Raw genomic sequence first — 20578 nt, forward strand, 5'->3', positions numbered from 1 at the left:
AACAAATTTCTGTTCTTCAGAAACGCTTTCCTTGCCATTGCCATTCTACTTTTCATATCCTCCCTACTTCGATCAACATCAGTTATTTTGCTCCCCAAATAGCAAAACTCCTTTACTACTTTAAGTGTCTGATTTCCTAACCTAATACCCTCAGGATCACTCGATTTAATTCGACTACATTCCATTATCCTCGTTTTGTTTTTGTTGATGCTCATCTTATATCCTCCTTTCAAGACACTGCCCATTCCGTTCAGCTGCTCCTCCAGGTCCTTTGTTGTCTCTGACAGAATTACAATGTCATCGGCGAACCTCCAATTTTTTATTTCTTCTCCATGGATTTTAATTCCTACTCCGAATTGGTCTTTTGTTTCCTTTGCTGCTTGCTCAATATACAGATTGATTAACATCGGGGATACTGAAACGAGTAGACAAGACGAAAATGTAACACAGGATACACAGAGATAGTACGCGATAAAAGTCCTACTAGGAACACAATATTAAATGTTAAATAGCTGTTGATACACATTTGGGACAGACCCAGTTCAGTTCATACTAATGACTACATACCTGAAATAACAATTTAAATGATATTTTGCTTGTCCTGCAAGAATTGTTGCGAACGCTGCGGGTAGAGAATTGAATATCTGTACAATTCTATAAGCAACATCTAGGCAGAACAGCAGATCAGTTTACTAGAAATAGGTTTGGGTCTTACAGCCATAAATACAGTTGCACCAGTAATAAGATACATACGTATAGAAGGTACACAGTGACATACATTTAGAGTCTGAGCGAATATTTTGAACAGTCTGACGGTGTCGCCATGGGCAGCCCTCTGTCTCCTCTGGTGGCTAACCTTTTTACGGAGGATTTTAAGGAGAGAGCACTTGAATCAGCGGTTTGTAAACCAACTGGTTTTGGAGATACGTCGATGATACTTTCATGGTGTGGCCCCACGGAGAAGAAAAGTTTATGGAGTTTTTTCATCGTCTTAACGCCATCCATGAGAATATTCGATTTACTATGGAACTAGAGAAAGATGGCTGCCTTACATTCCTGGATGTTTTGGTTAAACAGAAGAGTGACGGCACAGTGGGACATTCTGTCTATCGTAAGCCCACTCACACTGATTTGTATTTGAATTCTTCAAGTTGCCATTACCCATCCCAGACCATGAATGTACTTAAAACCCTTGTGCACGGGGCACATACGGTGTTGGTTACAGAGAATTTGCCAAGGAACTTGCACATTTGAGAACGGTGTTCAGAGACAATGGGTACTCGACCCGGCAAATTAACAGAGCCTCCTCAACTAGAGCCAGGAACCGGGAAGTGGGTAAAGAGGAGGACGTGCTATCTCCTTCAAGATAGCGAGGATTCTTAATAATTTTCATGTGAAAGTGGTTTTTCGTCCGCCTTCGAAGATTTCGGATTTGTTGGGATCGGTGAAGGATGATTTGTTACTGCGGAAGGCGGGAATTTACAAAATACCGTGTCAGTGTGGTATGGCCTATATAGGACAGACAACGGGTACAGTGGAAATGCTTTGTACAGAACATCAACGTTGCACTCGCCTACTGAAACCCAGTAAGTCTGCAGTTGCGGAACGTTGTATTTCTAACGGACATTCAATGGAGTACGACAAAACTTCGATTTTGGCCACAGCAACAACGTTTTGGGACTCCATTATCAAAGAATCCGTTGAAATACGCATTTCTGGAAATCTAATGAATCGTAACAGCGGTTACCAGTTGAATAACGCATGGAATTCCGTCATCTCCGAAATTTGCTCCAGACGAAGACGCCAGAAGACTTCGATAGCTTCGACGGCAGCTGAGTACTGCAGTTCCACCAGGGAGGGCGCTGTCGCTGGGCGGTGTGGCCCTTCTGTCTCCCCGACTGGAACTCATGCGCGGCAGTAGTATCAGGGTGGTCCATTGATCGTGACCGGGCCAAATATCTCACGAAATAAGCATCAAACGAAAAAACTACAAAGAACGAAACTCGTCTAGCTTGAAGGAGGAAACCAGATGGCGCTATCGTTAGCCAGCTAGTTGGCGCTGCCATAGTTCAAACGGATATCAATTGGGTTTTTTTTTAAAGCAGGAACCCCCATTTTTACTACATATTCGTGTAGTACGTAAAGAAATATGAATGTTTTAGTTGGACCACTTTTTTCGCTTTGTGATAGATGGCGCTGCAATAGTCACAAACGTACGAGTACGTGGTGTCACGTAACATTCAGCCAGTGCGGACGCTATTTGCTTCGTGATACATTATCCGTGTTAAAATGGACCGATTACCAATTGCGGAAGAGGTCGATATCGTGTTGATGTATGGCTATTGTGATCAAAATGCACAACGGGCGTGTACTGTGTATGCTACTCGGTATCCTCGACGACATCATCCAAGTGTCCGGACCGTTCGCCGGATAGTTACGTTATTTAAGGAAACAGGAAGTGTTCTGCCACAGGTGAAACGTCAGCCACGACCTGCAACAAATGATGACGCCCAAGTAGGTGTTTTAGCTGCTGTCGCGGGTAATCCGCACATCATTAGCACACAAACTCCGCGAGAATCGGGAATCTCAAAAACGTCGGTGTTGAGAATGCTACATCAACATCGATTGCACCCGTACCATATTTCTATGCACCAGGTATTGCTTGCAGACGACTTTGAACGTCGTGTACAGTTCTGCCACTAGACACAAGACAAATTACGGGACGTTCTATTTAGCGACGAAGCGTCATTCACCAACAGCGGTAACGTAAACCGGTATAATATATACTATTGGGCAACGGAAAATCCACGGTGGCTGCGACAAGTGGAACATCAGCTACCTTGGCGGGTTAATGTATGGTGCGGCATAATGGGAGGAAGGATAATTGGCCCCCATTTTATCGATGTCAATCTAAATGGTGCAATGTATACTGATTTCCTACGTAATGTTCTACCGATGTTACTACAAGATGTTTCACTGCATGACAGAATGGCGATGAACTTCCAACATGATTGATGTCCGGCACATAGTTCGCGTGCAGTTGAACCGGTATTGAATAGCATATTTCATGACAGGTGGATTGGTCGTCGAAGCACCAATACCATGGCCCGCACGTTCACCGGATCTGACGTCCCCGGATTTCTTTCTGTGGGGAAAGTTGAAGGATATTTGATATCGTGATCCATTGACAACGCCTGACAACATGTGTCAGCGCATTGTCAATGCATGTGGGAACATTACGGAAGGCGAACTACTCGCTGTTGAGAGGAAGGTCGTTACACATATTGCTAAATGCATTGATGTTGACGGACATCATTTTGAGTATTTATTAAGTTCCCAAAGGTACATGTATAACACTGGAACTACCGAAATAAAATGTTCAAACGTACCTACGTTCTGTATTTTAATTTAAAAAACCTACCTGTTACCAACTGTTCGTCTAAAATTGTGAGCCATATGTTTGTGACAATTACAGCGCCATCTATCACAAAGCGAAAAAAGTGGTCCAACCAAAACATTCATATTTCTTTACGTACTACAAGAATATGTAATAAAAAATGATGGTTCCAACTTAAAATAACGCAGTTGATATCCGTTTGACCTATGGCAGCGCCATCTAGCGGGCCAACCATAGCGCCATCTGGTTTCCCCCTTCAAGCTAGACAAGTTTCGTTCTGTGTAGTTTTTTCGTTTGACGCTTATTTCGTGAGATATTTTGGCCTGGTCACGATCAATGGGCCACCCTGTATAAGACGGAGCAGAGAACGCCTTCGTCAGTCCCCGTTCAACTCACCTGAAGATGGCTGGCAGTTGTCCAGCCGAAATATCGTGCAATGAAGTTTACGACGACCGGCTGCAAGCCCGAAATCTTTTTGAACAGTTGATTAGCCGGGAAAATTTCAAATTTTACATCTGAGTGTTCCAGACTACAAGGTTGTGCGGATTAAGCTACTCGCTGAGGATGTGAGCGCGCAATTTTCTATGAGGTTCCAGTCCGGTGATTTTGTAGACCAGTCGACATGTAATAGCGTGAGGGGACTGTTCAGAAAACCATGCACATATTCCTCCAGCCCAGGGCCGTCCACGGCGTTCCAAACTTCACGTGTGCGGCGTGTGTGGCCCACGAGCGGGATTAGGCTCGGCCTGTCACTCGGATTTACTCGGTCCTTCTCGGAAATACACGGGACAGCACGACATTTCATTTAACATCGAAGTGCTGCATTTGTCAGTCGGCGCAACTTTCCGAGTTCGGCAGAATCGTGGCGTCAACGCTGTTTGCCTTTCTCTGTTTGCTCGTGGTATGAATGACGTTCACAGGTCCAGTTGCTGTTTGCATAAAAAGAGGCAGTCTGGCGGTCTATCTATCGTCACAATGGGAATGATAGAAGAGAGGGACAAGAATTCTGAATTCTCATAAGTGACCGATACTACGTATTTGCTATGAAACAACATTACAATACCGTGCAGCAAGAATTTAAAGATTTAGTTGACAATGAAAACGGAAAAAATTACAAAGATCGACACACAGAATTCATTGTTCTGTACATCAAGGCACACTTTTTGGTAAATTTGCAGGCGTGGAGCACGCGAAGAAACTGGTGGTACGAGCAGTAAAATTTCTGAAGTCGCACGCATTATGCAGTTGTCAGTTGCAGCATTTTGCGGTGGAACTCAGCGAAGAGTATGGAGACTTCACATATTACTGCAAAGTAGGGCCGGCCGTGGTGGCCGAGCGGTTCTTGGCGCTACAGTTTGGAACCGTGCGACCGCTACGGTCGGAGGTTGGAATCCTGCTCCGGGCATAGATGTGTGTGATGTCCTTAGGTTAGTTAGGTTTAAGTAGTTCTAAGTTCTAGGGGACTGATGACCTCAGAAGTTAAGTCCCATTGTGCTCAGAGCCATTTGAACCATTTTTGCAAAGTAGGTTCGTTACGTCAAGGGGCACGCCTGCAAAAATTCTTCGATTTAAAACTCGCTATTGTTGAATTTATGAAGGAAAAAGGAGTGCAGCAGCCAAAATTAGAACATCCGGAACGGATTGTAGAATTCGCATTTTAGGTGGACTAGACCGCACACTGCCCACAGTAAAATATTGCAAGGTAATTTCATTCTCATTTGGTGGGGATGTATTGGAAAAGAAAATCGCGTTATGGAAGGGACACATTCTGCCAAAGACAGTCCAGTTTCCTAAGCTCACTGTCGTGAAGGAAAACTAGAGGTCTCAAGAATTCATTGAGACCATGAAAGAATTGCGAGAATAGTTTTATAAAGGTTTTGAGGCCACTGTCAATCTTACATGTTTTCAAGCTGTTTTCGAGACCGTTTGTCGGTTAAGTTGAAAGGGCCCCTGTGCATGTGCAGATATAACCGATTGATCTGTAAGGTAATTTTAGTTTTAATGACAACAAATCTGTCTACGTCAAAACTGTCCAGGACGTCACCATTGCTTTCATCAGGCAGCTTTTCCAAGCTCAGTAATGAAGTTGCAAAAGTGCTACAGTATTTCGATCGACATATTGGTGTGACAAATTTTTACGATTACGTAGAAAATTGAGTACGAAACTCTGAAGCTGTCTGCGTCTGTCATTATGGCGACAGTTTCTACCAGATAAAAATTTATTGTATCTTCAGCGTGCCAAAAATAATTAAATAACATTGATAATTTGTTTTGTTTGTGATCTACACTGAGGCGCCAAATGAAGTGCTATAGGTATACCTATTCAAATACAGAGATATGTAAACAGACAGAGCACCACGCTGCGGTCGGCAACGCCTATATAAGACAACAAGTGTCTGGCGCAGTTGTTAGACCGGTTACTGCTGCTACAATGGCAGGTCATCAAGATTTAAGTTAATTTGAACGTGGTGTTATAGTCGACGCACGAGCAGTGGGACACAGCATCTGTCTCCAAGGCAGCAATGAAGTGGGGAATTTCCCGTACGAGTATTTCACGAGTGTACCATGAATATCAGGAATCCGGTAAAACATCAAATCTCCAACGCCGCTATGGTCGGAAAAAGATCATGCAAGAACGACACCAGTGACGACTGAAGAGAACCAATTGCTGCAGATTTCAAAGCAGGGGTATCAACAAGTGTCAGCGTGCCAACCATTCAACGAAACATCACCGATATGGACTTTCGCGGCCGAAGGCCCAGTCGTTTACCCTTGATGACTGCACGACACAAAGCTTTACGCCTCGCCTGGGCCCGTCAACTCCAACACTGGACTGTTGATGACTGGAAACATGTTGCCTGTTCGGAAGAGTCTCGTTTCAAATTGTATCGAGCGGATGGACGTGTTTGGGTACGGAGACAACCTCATGAATCCAAGGACTCTGCATGTCAGCAACCGACTGTTCAAGCTGGTGGAGGCTCTGTAATGGTGTGGGGTGTGTGCAGTTGGAGTGATATGGGACCTCTGATACGTCCAGATACGTTATCTAAGTACGTAATTGTGTTTGTACAAAACTCACATAGTGCGAGTCATATTCCCACTTTTCTGATTATTCGCTTTCGGTATTGTGTTTTTCACTCAGTATTAAATAAAAATAATCTCTCTTTTATGCTCTCGTCGGTACTGGAGTCTTGCCTCCACAAATAACTCAAAGCAATATGCCTTCTCATTGGCATCAAACAAAATTAATTCTTTCACTTTGATGGCCTCATCGGATTTGACCACATTTGCCATGAGAAAAAAAATATTGTTCCCATAGTCGTCTTGATCTTCTTGATCAATGATCACAAAATAATTTAAAATCGATGTCCTCTGAATGACTGGAAAAGGGTGAAATAGACTAATTGAGTTACGTCTATGTTATGGTCTTCTTCTTTCAGTTAAATGTTTTAGCTGATGATAATCAATCGTTTCCGATTTAGTTGTATTACACCTTCATTTGAAAAAAGTGTAAGGCAAACACATTTTCCTTTTGTTCCTAGTAACGTAAATGCTCAATAAGAGTAATTGAATGGTAATTGAAGCATTCTTTTGTCATAGAGTTTCCTCCATAATGACATAATGGAGTCAGTATCGTGTCCAGTTTCCATCCTCCTCTACAACAGCATTTAGCTGCCGGAGAACAGAGGCAATAAGATTCCGGATGAATCTGTTACTCTGCGACAGCTCTTCCCATGAATCATGAACTGCTCCGGATAGTGATGCCTTGGTTGTTGGAGTAGGTCTTCTACACCTAATAATTTTCGTCATATCTGCCCTTACGTGCTCAACAGGATTGAGCTCATCACCTTTTGGAGGCCAGTCCAGGAGATCGATGTCTCCATTCATTTGAAATCATTGTTTTACACAATTCGCTGCATGGACTGGGGACTGGTCATGTTGCAGTATTACACTGCCTTCCGAAAACCTCTGACGAACAGAGGGAAGCATTATGTTCTCCACTCTTTGGCAGTAGTAATGATTAGCAAGCGGACGGTCCAGTACCCACAAAACGCCACAGCCCGCTGCTGATATCGATCCCCAAACTGTGACAGAAGTTCGGCCACATCTTTGCCTCTGATGAACATAGCTTCTGTCAAATCTCACTCCACGTGGACGATATACACAGACACAACCATTTGGGACAGTAGAAGACTCCTTCTCGTCCTCCATAACCGCGGATTTCCGTCCATACTTTTCCTTCTCGCTGAGACGTCGTCGTATGGTCGACCTGCTCACGCTTAGCTGAATGATGTTTCGTATTTCTGTGCTGGTCCTGAATGGGTCGTCATCACTACATTGGAGCGTACTATTGTCTTGATATTCAGTGGTAGTCCGTGGACACCCAGGCGACGACGGCGCTTGACGTGGCCTTCATCCGCCATCCTCTTTACCCAGAGATGAATCGTAGATTTGCTGTATCCCAGGGTACGGGAAATGGCACTGATAAAGTATCCATTTTCATAAAGCGCAAGAATGCGACATTTATCGATTTCCTTGTGCTGAGACATTGCAGGTAAGAACCTAGTGACAAGGCAAGAGGAAACGAAGTGCCATACAAGCGGGACAGCACTTTCTTCGCCTCACAAGTCACATTCATTCCCGTCTACTTTCTAATCTTCATGCATAGTAATAATGAAATCGTTTTCAGATATTTAAAGCAACATTTAGAATCATGTAGTGATTCAGGTCATGCTGCTCTCGCTAAAGGACGCCACACGCGTCTGTAATAACACATTCAGCCAGTGGCGGGATAACGAGTGGCTAAAGAGCTAGGCTTGAAAACTCTTAGAATGAGGTACGAATCCTGCCATTACAATTATTTCTTAATTAGATGTAAACAACGAGTTATTGGTTTAGATGGAAAATGCTACTTTTATCGTTTACATTATTTGTAGTATTGTGTTGAGGCGTCGCAGCTAGGGCGCGATCGCCAATTTCTCTATTAAAGCTTTCTTGTATGAATTTATGTGGGCTCCAGTGTAAGTAGTTAGAATCTTATAAGATCTGTCACGGGCGAGCTGTGTCCTGCAGACGTGCTTCATGGCCATATGGTGTGACTGCAGCGTGTGAAAGTAGCGGAGAGGCGCTTACAGAGTAGTTACATTCTCTGGAACTATAAAAATTAATAACTGATCCAGAAATATCCTGAAGAACTTCATATTAGGTACATAACCTTCTGTTGTGTAAAGGAACAATCTGTCAAAATCTGAAATCAATAACTGTCCTAATTTGGAAGTTATAAAAAAAAGGTCAGTAAAAAACGTAATTACCCGACACTTAAAAAACTAAATCTATACAAAAAGGTACGGCCAAACTTTCAGGAAACATTCCTCACACACAAAAAAAGAAAATATATTTTGTGGACATGTGTCCGGAAACGCTTACTTTCCATGTTAGAGCTCATTTTATTACTTCTCTTCAAATCAAATTAATCATGCAAAGGAAACACACAGCAACAGAGAGTACCAGCGTTACTTCAAACACTTTGTTAAAAGAAATGTTCAAAATGTCCTCCGTTAGCGCGGATAAGTGCATCCACCCTCCGTCGCATGGAATCCCTGATGCGCTGATGCAACCCTCGGGAATGGCGTATTGTATCACAGCCGTCCACAATACGAGCACGAAGAGTCTCTACATTTGGTACCGGGGTTGCGTAGACAAGAGCTTTCAAATGCCGCCATAAATGGAAGTCAAGAGGGTTGAGGTCAGGAGAGCGTGGAGGCCATGGAATTGGTCCGCCTCTACCAATCCATCGGTCACCGAATCTGTTGTTGAGAAGCGTACGAACACTTCGACTGAAATGTGCAGAAGCTCCATCGTGCATGAACCACATGTTGTGTCGTACTTGTAAAGGCACATGTTCTAGCAGCACAGGTAGAGTATCCCGTATGAAATCATGATAACGTGCTCCATTGAGCGTAGGTAGAAGAACATGGGGCCCAATCGAGACATCACCAACAATGCCTGCCCAAACATTCACAGAAAATCTGAGTTGATGACGTGATTGCACAATTGCGTGCGGATTCTCGTCAGCCCACACATGTTGATTGTGAAAATTTACAATTTGATCACGTTGGAATGAAGACTCATTCGTAAAGAGAACATTTGCACTGAAATGAGGACTGACACATTGTTGGACGAACCATTCGCAGAAGTGTACCCGTGGAGGCCAATCAGCTGCTGATAGTGCCTGCACACGCTGTACATGGTACGGAAACAACTGGTTCTCCCGTAGCACTCTCCATACAGGGACGTGGTCAACGTTACCTTGTGCAGCAGCAACTTCTCTGACGCTGACATTAGGGTTATCGTCAACTGCACGAAGAATTGCCTCGTCCATTGCAGGTGTCCTCGTCGTTCTAGGTCTTCCCCAGTCGCGAGTCATAGGCTGGAATGTTCCGTGCTCACTAAGACGCCGATCAATTGCTTCGAACGTCTTCCTGTCGGTACACCTTCGTTCTGGAAATCTGTCTCGATACAAACGTACCGCGCCACGGCTATTGCCCCGAGCTAATCCATACATCAAATGGGCATCTGCCGACTCCGCATTTGTAAACATTGCACTGACTGCAAAACCACGTTCGTGATGAACACTAACCTGTTGATGCTCCGTACTGATGTGCTTGATGCTGGTACTGTAGAGCGATGAGTCGCATGTCAACACAAGTCAACATTACCTTCCTTCAATTGGGCCAACTGGCGGTGAATCGAGGAAGTACAGTACATACTGACGAAACTAAAATGAGCTCTAACATGGAAATTAAGCGTCTCCGGACGCATGTCCACATAACATCTTTTCTTTATTTGTGTGTGAGGAATGTTTCCTGAAAGTTTGGCTGTACCTTTTTGTAACACCCCCTCTATATATATATATATATATATATATATATATATATATATATATATATATATATAATGTTCACCAATTGTGACTGTTTGAAAAGATATGATAACACCATTAGTGCTTAGATTCAAATTTGGAAAGTTCTCATTTTAGAAAACCTTTAGTAATTTTGCTGTAGTAATAACTTTAAGAATTTCAAGTAGATATTTATGTTTTGTGTTAGCGTGAGTGGGAAAGGGAGTACTTGTGAGAGTCTATGTGCTACATTCGCCAATATTAAATTTTCAGTTTGTAATTCTCTATAGGAACTTGCAAGTGTTCCAGCTTTGTATCGTGGGAACGAATCCACCAGTGGTTCCCCTACTAGTGGATGACGGATGTACAAGCATTTTTTGAATATGTAAGAGACAGCCAGAACGCTCGCGACTATATAGTTAAATTCGAGACATAAAGAACAGCTTAAAGTTTATTTCATTTTATTTGTTTAACAAGAGAGTTTTGAGTTGCTTATTTTAATGAAGCCAATGATCTTAGAGCAGTGGTTGGTTCTTACTAGATTTTGGCGCGAGCCGCGCCCTGAAAGTCAGTTCTGATTGGCCGTAATTCTGTACAGCCAATAAGAAGTGAGACGGTTTGCCTCCTAACGCATGAGATAGAGGTGCTTGTAGAGGCAGAGAGAGAAGAAGGAATTGGTGGACTAGCTTTCGAAGGAGTTGGTCATGCTGAAAGTGTCCGAACGCATTATGTGTAAAATGAAGTGATATTGTGGCTTCCGCGTTTCGGTACAGTGATAAAGGTAGCTGGTGTTTACCATTAACTATTTGTGAAATTTTAAGCGTAGAGAGATATTTTGATCTGGAGAAAATCGCGTGTGTAAACTCTGAAGTAAAAGCGTGGCGGTACTAAGTAAATATTTTTTTACTGAGTATTTACGGCGAGCAAAAACTTTATTTAAAGACAACCAGCAGTTTATTGACTGTGTTACTCTCGTAAATGATTTCGGAATTGGATAGGAAAAGTTCTGGCTGTTTGAATGTGACGAGGTGTGTGAACAGGAACTTTAATGATTTGAACACTTGTGGGCTGATGATCTTGCTTAATAACTAAAAAAAAAATCATTATGCAAGTTTAAAAGGACTTTTGAACTTAGAAATTTGAACAGCAACCCATTTCCGATTTATTCTTTGGAGTTCACAAAACTATTTTCAGCTTTTTGTACTTATAGCGGCCTCCGACGTGTACGAAATCTCAGTTTCTTCAACACTGCTTTTCTGAGATCTCTTAAGTAGCTGCAGTCTGGAGTGACGTGTACAGATCTGCAGCAGTATCGAGGCAGGTGGATAATATGTTGCAGAACCACCGTCGATTGCTCTGTGGAGAAAATGAAGAGCCGGCCGCAGTGGTCTCGCGGTTCTAGGCGCGCAATCCGGAACCGTGCGACTGCTACGGTCGCAGGTTCGAATCCTGCCTCGGGCATGGATGTGTGTGATGTCCTTAGGTTAGTTAGGTTTAAGTAGTTCTAAGTTCTAGAGGACTGATGACCACAGCAGTTGAGTCCCATAGTGCTCAGAGCCATTAGAAAATGAAGAACATTTCTTCTCCAGTAGCTTCCGTATTATAAATACGCCTCAGTTTCAAGATGAACTCAGCCTTCAGTATGTAATACTTCTGTATTTCTAGCAGTACCATACCTACAGGTGCTAAACTCTGCTTCAACTAATGATTTCTACAGCTATGCGAACACAACTTGTGATGCCTCTTAGGACAAGTACTTACGCAGTGCCGTCATACGAAGAGAGATACCTGCCCCAGACCTTGGGGACTTTGATTTAAAACGCTTACTACCTCGACAATGAGCATTTCATTTTTGGGAAATCAGAGAACGTTGTTGCTTAAGACGTTTTAAGAGGAAACTAAAGTCCTTCACCTACAACAACATTACAATAGCGGGCTGTGGATCTATTACAGGCCTCATTTTGTCACATTTCACTGGCAGGAAGGAAAAGAGCTGATCAATAAGAAAACAAATCCCCCAGCAGGAATGGAGGAACGAAATTAAACCTCTCCATGTTGGGAGGTTAGGTGATTTTATTTCAGGGAGTACAGAATCAAGTCAAAAGAACAATTCAGTTGGCATCAGGAGCACACTGCTGATGTATGATGTTGCACTACATGAACCGGAACTCCGGAATTGATGCAGAGCCTTAAATTCTTAAATTCTGCTGTCGGTGTGTATCGATTGTACATGAAATTACTGTTACGGTATAGTTGTTTTTCCTAGTTTGATAATTGCTTGGTGTGGGTTCGATTCTCAGATAGGTCGTTGATTTTTAACACTCACTAACGGATCTACTGCATCTCTGGTAACGAGAAGTGAAGAATATTAAGTCACACCATAGTTCAGAATCCGCATAAACACCATATCCCTTAGCCAGCAACAGGGTCAGAGCCAGTTTAAATTGCGCCACAAGAAAGGCGGTAGTTGCAGAAGACAGAAATTCTGTTCGGGTAAACATGCACATTTTTTTTTTTCATTTAATGATCCAATGGGCATTACGTTCACAGGGCTCATATTTATTGTAAATTTGAGACCTAGAAGCTATTGGTGATGGAGTGGAGTTCGAATTCAGTTTCTATGAATGGAACGTATCTGGGTTGGAATCCTAGTCCAGTACAAAAATATTTATAATTTCTTTGTAAACCATAGTGTGTATCAGCGAAAAATAATTTTCATTTTTAATGTCCCTTCATGAATTATCAACAATAACGATAGCTGCCATTATTTCTAGTCAAATATGTGAGCATCCTCCTACTGGTGAGCAATCAGTTAATAGTTTGTATCTGTTTATGGATGGATAAGGGCGACATTGGGTGCCGGGTTCGTTTCCTGCCAAGAAAATGAGTGTATCATTCTTACATATCCATAAATCTCGCTGCTGATGAATTCAATATTTAACATCCGATAACGTACTGGGTACAAAACCCTGTCACAAAATTTTACATCGCATCATTGCAATTTTCAACGCGTGCTCACATGGTTACTTGTGAAGAAAAGTATATTAAACGTCTTTCGTGGTTAGCATAAAAAATTTCGTCATTTAGTTTCAAGTTAAGGTGCGCTAACTTGTAACGCCGGAAATGCATATCCTCCTATTTCCATCTATTGTACTATAAATTTTTTCCTTATATGACATTTCTGTGTCTTTATATATTGTTATTGTTTTACTATATATATATATATATATATATATATATATATATATATATATATATATATATATATGTGTGTGTGTGTGTGTGTGTGTGTGTGTGTGTGTGTGTGTGTGTCGATGTATAATTGGTTTGTTTTGTAAATACTATTACCTGGAGAAAACTATGCTATCGAACGATTACATCGATAGGTCGTGTGAAGAACCAAAGTGTGTAGGATCTTTGGGAGTGTTAACTCTGCCGCGTGGAGCGCGTACAGAGCGGAGTCAGAGCGGAGTCTGGCTGGAGTAGGGCGGTGGGGGCAGGTGTGTTGTCTGACGCTCCCGCGAGTTGCCGCGCTTTCGGGGTTTGGCAGCATGTAATTGCGCTCGACTTGCCATAATAGTTTCTGACACGGTATCGCAGACGGGAAGCATTAGCTGGCGCACATCAAGAGCCCGTTTCGCCTGATGACCGTGTCGAGAAGAAGGCGCGTCAACATCCACCTTCTGCAACAGCGACGGCCGACAATGAGTGCCTGTCGCCACCTCCGCGATCGACGACTTCAAACCATCAATCAACCAACAAGGAAGACTAAAAGCACGTAAAGTTTTAGAACTGTATGGCAGACCTCAGCTTTTCAAACTGTTGCATCACAAAAATACAGCAACTTAGCATGAACCTTTGTTGCTCATTGTCCCAATTCCATTACCAATCAGGGTCCCTTCCTTTTACCGAAATGAACTCGAGTGTCGTTGAAATTCAAACGCCAGCATTAAAGTAATATCATTCCATTTCAGTTCTTTAATTTCAAAGTTCAGTTAAAGCATTCATAGCTGGCTACAATATTTAGATTACACAAGCACAAATTAAGTGTGCGAGTTTTGTTACCATATTTTAGCTTACCTGTGACTGCAGCTCATCTTGGTACGTACTAAATTTTACTATTGTTAATTGTTCAGAATCATTTAATTCAAGTTCAAAGTTAAATCTCTTATTTCTAAATTGCGTAGATTCAAGTAGCTTTTGAAATGATTGTTGAGGTAGCCCAAGACTAACCTTATTTTACTGAATTTCGTAGTGCTTCAGAAACAAAGCTCACTATTAATTTCAGTCACTAAATTAACTTTCAATTTTCCGGTTTTATTAATTCTCTGGCTAAATTAAGTCAGAGTGTAGCGAAATTTATTACTTCTGACAAACATTCAGTTTTCACACAACACGTGTCAACCTTCAGTTGCCACGGTTTCAGTGCTACTATGTGCAATAACCTTTCTTTTTCAGTTATTATAGTAGTTGTCCATAGGACTAGCGACCGTAATTTTCCCCAATTCTCAAATATCTAATTAACGCCAGTTAATTGTTAACGTAACGATCGCACATTTACTTTCTTTATTAACTTTACCCCTTTTCAAAATTAATTTCCACCAGTTTCATTTGCATTTTTCCCTTCATTTAGATGTGACCCTTCCTCCCTCTTTACCGAGAAATTAACTTCGGTGACGATTGCTTTTCCCAAATTTCCAATAGGTACATGCGGTTTAATTTTTCACTGTAATTAAGATCGATAAGTGAGGGGGAGGTTACAAACTGATAGCTTGCAAAACAATCGTTTGACAAATACTTGAAACCTACTCATCATTCTGAAAGCCAAACAAGAGCAACATCATTAGCTACACTGTTTTTCAGTAAGCACGAAAGCTTCAGAGAGATGCTTAGTCACTTTTAGCTGCAGACACTGTAACAGAGGGATCCCACATGGCGGTCTGCAAAACTGTATAATACCGAGAGCTTACGACACATGAATAGTCAGCTAATATATGGATTCCTCCTACTTACATCACGCGGAAAAATGCCTCTAAGCACTATGGGACTTAACATCTAAGGTCATCAGTCCCCTAGAACTTAGAACTACTTAAACCTAACTAACCTAAGGACATCACACACATCCATGCCCGAGGCAGGATTCGAACCTGCGACCGCAGCAGTTGCGCGGCTCCGGACTGAGCGCCTAGAACCGCTAGACCTCACGCGGAAAGACCATGGGTATAAAATTAGGGAGATCCTTGCGCACACAGAGGTTGACTAGCAATCGTCCTTCCCACGAAACATTCAAGCCTGGAGCAAACAACTGGAGAAGTGATAGTGATGTAGAAAGTGCCCTCTATCACACACCGTAGCACGGCTTGTGAGATGTAGATGAAACAATGTGTTATTCGCAGTTTATGGAATGTCTTTGTAATCAGTGTCATGTTGTGGTTTCATCTGTTTTATTACGTGTCAGCAGTAGTGCCAAAGAAATCTTACGTAATAAAAATTACACTCCTGGAAATGGAAAAAAGAACACATTGACACCGGTGTGTCAGACCCACCATACTTGCTCCGGACACTGCGAGAGGGCTGTACAAGCAATGATCACACGCACGGCACAGCGGACACACCAGGAACCGCGGTGTTGGCCGTCGAATGGCGCTAGCTGCGCAGCATTTGTGCACCGCCGCCGTCAGTGTCAGCCAGTTTGCCGTGGCATATGGAGCTCCATCGCAGTCTTTAACACTGGTAGCATGCCGCGACAGCGTGGACGTGCACCGTATGTGCAGTTGACGGACTTTGAGCGAGGGCGTATAGTGGGCATGCGGGAGGCCGGGTGGACGTACCGCCGAATTGCTCAACACGTGGGGCGTGAGGTCTCCACAGTACATCGATATTGTCGCCAGTGGTCGGCGGACGGTGCACGTGCCCGTCGACCTGGGACCGGACCGCAGCGACGCACGGATGCGCGCCAAGACCGTAGGATCCTACGCAGTGCCGTAGGGGACCGCACCGCCACTTCCCAGCAAATTAGGGACACTGTTGCTCCTGGGGTATCGGCGAGGACCATTCGCAACCGTCTCCATGAAGCTGGGCTACGGTCCCGCACACCGTTAGGCCGTCTTCCGCTCACGTCCCAACATCGTGCAGCCCTCCTCCAGTGGTGTCGCGACAGGCGTGAATGGAGGGACGAATGGAGACGTGTCGTCTTCAGCGATGAGAGTCGCTTCTGCCTTGGTGCCAATGATGGTCGTATGCGTGTTTGGCGCCGTGCAGGTGAGCGCCACAATCAGGACTGCATACGACCGAGGCACACAGGGCCAACACCCGGCATCATGGTATGGGGAGCGATCTCCTACACTGGCCGTACACCACTGGTGATCGTCGAGGAGACACTGAATAGTGCACGGTACATCCAAACCGTCATCGAACCCATCGTTCTACCATTCCTAGACCGGCAAGGGAACTTGCTGTTCCAACAGGACAATGCACGTCCGCATGTATCCCGTGCCACCCAACGTGCTCTAGAAGGTGTAAGTCAACTACCCTGGCCAGCAAGATCTTCGGATCTGTCCCCCATTGAGCATGTTTGGGACTGGATGAAGCGTCGTCTCACGCGGTCTGCACGTCCAGCACGAACGCTGGTCCAACTGAGGCGCCAGGTGAAAATGGCATGGCAAGCCGTTCCACAGGACTACATCCAGCATCTCTACGATCGTCTCCATGGGAGAATAGCAGCCTGCATTGCTGCGAAAGGTGGATATACACTGTACTAGTGCCGACATTGTGCATGCTCTGTTGCCTGTGTCTATGTGCCTGTGGTTCTGTCAGTGTGATCATGTGGTGTATCTGACCCCAGGAATGTGTCAATAAAGTTTCCCCTTCCTGGGACAATGAATTCACGGTGTTCTTATTTCAATTTCCAGGAGTGTATTTTCACATATTTAATAGCAAAAAGAATATTATTTACTCATTATGTTAACGGTGTCAGGTGATACTTCAGAACCTAACCGTTTCTAGAGAATAACATTTTTTAGTTTGCTGTTCTTATAAGACATAATAACAAAAATTGCTACGACAGCTACTTAAAAGGAGGACCCCGTAAATTATTCCCCCGATATTTATATCTGATGTTCAAGTTGCAATCGGTAGCTAATTGGCCTTTACGTTTGTTAATTCAGGTCCTCGTCAAAGTGGTAGCAACCGGCGCTAGCGCCAACGCTGGCCCTGCCGCGTCTGTGTTGCGTGAGCTTGTCCTATGGTTACTTCCTGGACTGGTGCAACAGTTTCCTTCTAAATTCACTCACTAATATCTCATCATTCTCATTAAATATCCTGAATGGTTCTCCCTTACAGGATGATATAGAAGGTATCAAATGAATAATTTTGATTCCAGGAAGCTCTTTTCAACAGAAACTGCAGCTGGTTTCGCTATTTACAACGTGGTTTAGCTGACGAATCTACGACTGAGGGTCCAGGGACGGATGGGTTCTTGCAGATGGCTGCTAGCGTAGGGGTAAAGCGTTGGGACATAAAATTACAAACTGCAGTAGTTGTCGGTTCAAATAATGGTGGCGACAATAATTTTTCCTCCTCTGTAAAAAAAAGAATCTCGAAGGCACATCAACAATCAGTAGAGACATCGAATGAAAACCTCTCCGCTATTATATCGCTACCTCTATTCTCGAGTCTGTCGATGTATAAACACAACATTTACAGAATTGCACACATGTTAATCCCTTTTTTTCTGCTTCTGTCGATAATATTGACTTAAGTGTGGCACCGAATAATTTTTTAACTTTCTCTTGCTAATTCGTAATGATTTGGGGTATTTTGACTTAAGAAGTCAGACTTTTTTGTACCGTTATCATGATAAGTTGTAATCAGTTTTATTACTATATTGCATATTGCATATGATCTTTTCGGTAGTTTATTAAACACGACAGACAAAAATGAGGGAGATACTAATCAGCAGCAATGTAACTCCCATATGAGTCACAATAGTCTGACCAAGTCATTTGTAAAGCATACACTTGACATTTAACGGCATACATTAACATCCCTGCATTGTGAATAGTGTTTTGCCTCCAGATATCGCAATTTACAACCATAATTGCTGAGCGCAAATAAATAAAGAAAAGCAACACGATTTACACTCTCAAATAAAAGTTTCAGCAATTAATTTAATTTTAATGTGATTGACGAAGAATTGGAGATTTCCGACATTAAATCGAAAAGTAGTCCCAATACATGGAAGGAACGACATAATTACTTTATTTGGGCAGATTGTTCTAAAAATGATCAAAGATCATATACCTTTCCTTCAATAACATGTGTAGTAGCAGCAAAATGAAGATAATAATAGCGATCATGACAGTAATCATCGAATTATCTGGTAACCACACAAGCTGCAGTTGTATTTCTCGAACTAAAACATTAGTTGTCATAGAAAAAATTTCATATTGGCATCAAATCGGAACTATGAAGACTAAAATGGTCCTTATATCATGCAGTCATGAAATTAGAATAATACCCACATTAGAAACTAGCACGTAATTAACCAGTTAATCGAGAGAGCCAGATTTTTTCACAGCTACTAGGCGCATCGTTGGACACAACAACACAATCAGGACGTTGCCAACTGTGAGTTGCAGTGTTCTCCTGGGTTGATCGTAGTTTGATGATTGCGGGGTATAGGTTCGATTCTCACTCATGGTGTCCATTTTTAACATTCACGAAAAGATCTAATTCACCTATGGTAACGCTAAGACCAGAATGTTAGGTCGCACAGTGGTTCAGAATCCGCATGAAACACAATATCCCTACACTACCAACAGCATCAGAGCCTGTTTACATGGCGCCATAACAAAGGCGGCAGCCGCCGAAGACACAAACTCTGTCGCCAGTAAACTAGCATTAAAAAGTTTATTTCATTTAATTTAGGAATGGCTATTTCGTTCAGTGTTTGTATTTAATTTGAACTTGAGACGTTTCAATTTTAGGTCCACGACTGGAATTCGAATTCGGGTCTCTTGGAATGAAACGTATCTGGGTTGCAATACTGGTCCAGCAGAAATATATTCATAATTTCATTTTACGCCTTAGCATGTGCACATTGACCTACCACCGAAAAATAATTTGCATACTTAATGTCTGTTCACGAATAGTCAACAATAACGATAGGTACCGTTATTTCTAGTGAAACATGCCAGCATCTCACTACTGGTGAGCAAACATTTGATACTTAACGTCTATGGATGGGAAACAGCGACAGTACGCCCGGGGTTCGACTCCCGGGAAAGCAGAACAAATTGTACCCTCATCTCATATTGATACAACTCGCTGCTGGTAAATAAATTCCATTTATAACCTCTGATTTTACTTAGTTAACAATCCGATAACGTGCTGGGTAGAAAATCCCGTCACAACATTTTATATCATAGCATTCCAATTTTCAGCGCATGCATACTTGGTTACTTGCGAAGGAGAGTATATTAAACGTCTTTCGTGGTTAGTTAACAGGGCGATAACGGTTTTGATGTAGTATAAATAATTCCGTCATTTCGTTTCAAGTTCACATGTCTTAACTAATACTGGTGAAAACATTTATATTTCACCTCTCTTTACGGCTAGTCAGCATTGATGATCGTTGTCTCGATCAAGTCCTGGGCAGGAGCGAAAACGTATTTTAGTTAGTAGTGGCTACGTCTGCTGGGTTTCTGTCCAGATCCAGAACAAAAAATTTCGTAATTTCATGTATAGTTCAAACATGTGGGCAAATAATTCTTCATGAATAATTAGTACAGTGACGTTACTGATTATACTCCATTAATATTGCGGATTCTATAGAGCCTTTACTGCTGTTTATCGCGTTTTCTTTAACTAGTTCCTTTAACGATCAGTTTATGCAAAAACCAATCGTCACTGGGATATTTAGCAGGTGCGGGAAAATCTTATACAGAGGAAAAATACTTCGAACTGTCATAGACCTTTATTAGTTCAGACATTGTGTCAGAATATCTTGTTAATGCAAACATTTACTTCGTTTAAGGATTGCTACATAATTTATGTGCCATAGTTAGTTGTTTCAGATTGTAATGAGATGGTAATGCTTTTGAAAATCATTGTAACCTGTACAAGCTTCAGAGACTATTCATCTCTAATTACGTGTTTTTCTAGTTTTTGCAGTATCGTGGTGTGATTGCCTTAAAGAACAGTGTTGTCTAGTGGTCTCTCGTGGTATCCATTTTGTATAGTCGAAATACTGTACCCCAAAGCGATTAGAAGACCCGCTA

The sequence above is a fragment of the Schistocerca americana genome, chromosome 1 (genome assembly GCF_021461395.2).
Source record: "Schistocerca americana isolate TAMUIC-IGC-003095 chromosome 1, iqSchAmer2.1, whole genome shotgun sequence".
Classification (NCBI taxonomy): Eukaryota; Metazoa; Arthropoda; class Insecta; order Orthoptera; family Acrididae; genus Schistocerca; species Schistocerca americana.